The 4,365-nt window shown below is 40.8% G+C and overlaps 1 pseudogene; it reads right to left on the bottom strand.

The window, feature by feature from the left end:
- Positions 1-1,569: 1,569 nt before the first annotated feature.
- On the bottom strand, positions 1,570-3,183 carry LOC137562237 (keratin, type II cytoskeletal cochleal pseudogene; annotated as a pseudogene).
- Between the last annotated feature and the right edge of the window lie 1,182 nt (positions 3,184-4,365).

A 4,365-nucleotide genomic window follows, 5' to 3' on the forward strand; every position in this document is an offset into this window, starting at 1 on the left:
TCTCCTTCTGTGGACGTGACTGTGACTTGTGGTTGTTACTAGTTATGCTCCAATCTATAGTCCTGTCTTGTACCTGTCTGAATGCTTGCTATCGCTAAGGCAGCACAGTGCGAACGAAGGCAGCGCAACACCGCACTGCGCTGCCATTGTGTTTTATTTGTAGCGATATCGGAAGCCCAGAGCTGCAGTTGCTCTGGGCAGCCTGTGTAGCCTCTTCCATTATTCAGCTACCAGCCTCGTTGCTCTGGGTGGTCAAGGTATAACCCCCAAGCATTACACATAAACTGTTGAAGCTGTTTGCAGCTAGATAGGCTGTGTAAACTATCTAAACTTTAGATAAGATATATCGAGAAGTTACTTGTTATAGTTTTTCATCTCAGATCCGCTTTAAGAAAGGCTAATTTCTAAGGTCAAATACTGTGGCAAGACTGAAAACTGCTGTTCAATTTTCACTATTAATTTTAACATACCGTTAAATCTTAAGATTACATAATTAATTTATCACATATGTGGAGGTATTGACGGACAATAAGTAGTCAGCAGTGCAGTATCTGACCAGATATCAGTGTGTGCCTTAATTTATTCAAAACCAAAGTGAGTGGTTCAATGACATCAGAAAATATATGCCACTGAATTGAAACCCAATTTTAAGCAGCAAGTCAAACACAGGAATTTGATAGGTAAACTAGAAAATTGTCATGAAACGTTGCCCCTCTCTTTGATCCGGTTTGGATGTTTTGGCTTCAGTGGGTACACACAATGCAATTTCTGTCTGTCAATGGGTAATCTGACAGGAAGTTACATCTTGTGTACATGTCTAAACTGCTCCCAATCGATAACAGGATCGATTTTCCCATGATTTAAGATAATCAATCCTATTTATCAAACGGGAGCAGATTGGACATGACGAAAATAATTGATTCCCGACGTTCAGATGGGAAATAGTATCTTGTGTACCCAGCATAAAGGTGCCTACTAATGATACAATCTTGATTGCGCAATCTTACCACTTCTATGTAGCATGAAGGAGTACCTAAAGTATCCGTTTAAAGTGAATCCAGGTTGAGAGTGATATGAAAGCTGCCATATTTTTTTTTTTTTAAACAATACCAGTTGGCAGTCCTGTTGGTCTTCTGGCATTAGTAAGGCACTGAGGAACAACCCTGTAACAAGCATGTGGCTAATCTAGTCAGACTTGAATCAGAACACCTGCTTTGCATGCTTGTTCAATGTCTATGGCTAAAAGTATTAGAGACAAAGGATCAGGGGTAAAGCTAGGCAACTTACAATGTTTGATAGAAGATAAATATGGCTGCCTCCATATCACTCTCACCTAGGGTTCCCTTTGAAGTATATACACTCAGATTACCCTTTTTTGTGTGTGTAAACAGCAGTTTATTGGCAAGCAGCATAAAGTGTTGAACATACTGTAATCTACAAGCAAAGATAATATACTCATGATGCTTTTATCTAAGTACGCTAGTGGCAAAACAGCAATGTAATATCATAGCAAAGCAGCAGCATTTTATGGCTTCTTGACGGGGAATGCAGCAAAACTATATCCCAATTCTAGCAGTGGTGTCCATGTTTAGAGTGTGGCTTGCTTGTGAAAACATAGCCATGTCCATGGTGTTGGCTAGAGCTGAATCCACCTGAATTATGGTGCTGCTGATGTCCTCCATGGTGATGTCCTCCGCAGGGATGTACTCCATACTCTTTCCCTATATGGTGATGCCCTCCATGGTGAAGGCTTCCATAATGATGGCCTTCTTGATGATGTCCTTGATGGTGCTGTCTTCCTGAGTGGTGTATCCCCCCAGTGCTGAAGTGCAGAACAGAGATATTCACATTGCCATCGGAAGCCAGCCTGCCCTCTTCTCCCTCCAGCATCTTCTTATAAGTAGCAATCTCAATATCTAGGGACAGTTTTACATTCATCAGCTCCTGGTATTCTTTCAGTTGGCGAGCCATGTCCTGCTTGGCCTTCTGAAGGGCACCTTCCAGCTCAGCCAAATTATGCTTAGCATCCTGAATAGCAGCTTCACCATTTGCCTCAGCTTCACTAATGGCAGCGTCCAATGCAGCCTGCTGAGATTTAGCACATTCTATTTCTCCTTTAAGTTTATGAATTGTTCGGTTGAGTCCAGCAATTTCATTTTTGCTGTTTTGCAGGTCACTTCCATTTGTGCCAGCTACCCTGCGCAGGTCTTCAAACCTAGATTGATACATGGCCTCAGCCTCAGCTCTGCTCCTGTTGGCAATGTCTTCATATTGAGCTCTTACTTCACTGATAATACTGTCAAGATCTAGATCTCGGCTGTTGTCCATGGACACAATAACTGAGGTGTCAGAGATCTGAGCTTGTAGCTGAGCAATCTCTGCATTATACAAAGTCCTCAAGAAGTTGATTTCATCGGTCAGTGCATCTGCCTTTGCTTGTAGCTCAGCTTTGCTCATAAATGCAGCATCAACATCCCCCTTCAGCAAGATGAATTCATTCTCAGCAACACTGCGTTTGTTCATCTCTTCTTCATATTTTCTCTTAAATTCTTCCATCACTTCTTCCATGTTGTTCTTTTCTGCCTCTAAACGAGAACTCTCACTCTCTAGACTCTCAAGTTGTCTCCTGAGGTTCTCAATAAAAGCCTCAAATAAAGGTTCAATCTGACACTGAGACATCTTCTGTTCTTGAAGTACGGCCCACTTGGTCTCCAGCATCTTGTTCTGCTGCTCCAAAAACTTCACCTTGTTAATGAAGGAGGCAAACTCATTATTGAGTCCTTTGATTTGATTTTTCTCCTCAGTTCTTACTCTTTGGATGTTTGGGTCTATCTCTAAATTGAGAGGAGCCAGAAGACCCTGATTGACAGTAACATGGGTAATCGCACTAGAACCATGTGATCCCCCAAAATGCCCACCGATGCCGTGTCCAGATCCATGTCCATGACCATTTCCACCTTTGCCAAGCTGAAAGCTTCCCATTGATATCTTATGTCCCTTTGATCCAATACCATGGGCACTCTTGCTGCTGAAGCAATGATGACTCCTGTGACCATGTTTAGAGAGCTGAGACGAGTGAGAGAAGAAGCTGTGTGATCCAGTATGTTTGGGTAAGCCGTCAGAACATGCACTGTAGTTCTTGGGTCCGGAGTGGGCCAGGATATAGTGATGATGATGAGACATGGTTGGTCTTCTCACTATGCTGATCTAGACAGTAAATGTAGAGGAGCTTCCAGTCAATTGCTGATTCCTGAGCACATTCTTGCTGCTTTTATACCTGACCAGTCTGTTAACAGTCATGTAAAGAGACAATGACTGCATAAGTTTTGTTTTCTGGCATCATCTCTTTGATTTTATAGAAGGCAGACCAGCAACACGCCTGCATTGTCAAAGCTATAATGCATATATTATTGGCTGTGCTGGAATGTATCATATTGTTTATATGTATCAAGTACACTGCTGTGAAAAAAAGAAAGACAATGTGAAGAAAAGGAACAAATAGTACTAAACAGTACACAGGACCCGATTTACTAAAACGGAGAGATTTACTAAACCTAAAACTGATCAGTAGCAGTTGCCCATATTGGCACCCAATCATGACCACTGATTCACTAACCATTACACAACTGTATTGACTCACGACTGACAACCCACACCTTCCATTTAATAATAATAATAATAATTTATTAGAGCATTTTTTCTAAAATATATTTAGTTCTTTTCAAGCCACACGCATTTCTACATCGTAACTAACATATAAGTACCAGCGTAAATTGTGCCCCTCTTATCCCCCATCTGCTCAGGCCCTTGTGGAGTTGCTGTGGGCAGTGGCAATAGGCTAATAATCTGGATGATTACAGGAGGACTCCCAACTGATTTATACTGTCAGTGAATGGAGATGGCTGGGATCTGAAAAAAAAAAAATATGATGCTTAGATCAGATTTCGATTAAGTTAATTAAAAAAAAATGACATTTAAAAAATTGAAATACATTTTAGTCAGTAGAGGGTTTGGAAAATTACTGTCCTATTATTATTATTATTGGTTTATAAAGCGCCAACATGTTCCGTGGTGCTGTACAAAGTAAGAAACAAACATAGGGTACAAAATAATACAGGCAATGGTATAGACCAATATACAGAATACAGAATTGGTACAAAATACAGAATTGGTAATTCAAAAGTAACATGATGAATAAAATGTATTTGAAATTCCAAGACACAAGAGGTTGAGCAAACCCTGCCCTTGTGAGCTTACAATCTAAGGAATAGTGGGGGGAGGGGAACAAGAGGTGGGGTAGTATTCAATATTTATAGCCGGAGGCAGTGTATTTTAGGTTATCTAGTAAGGAGTAAAACTTGGACA

This window comes from Hyperolius riggenbachi, chromosome 3 (genome assembly GCF_040937935.1).
Source record: "Hyperolius riggenbachi isolate aHypRig1 chromosome 3, aHypRig1.pri, whole genome shotgun sequence".
In the NCBI taxonomy this organism is placed as follows: Eukaryota; Metazoa; Chordata; class Amphibia; order Anura; family Hyperoliidae; genus Hyperolius; species Hyperolius riggenbachi.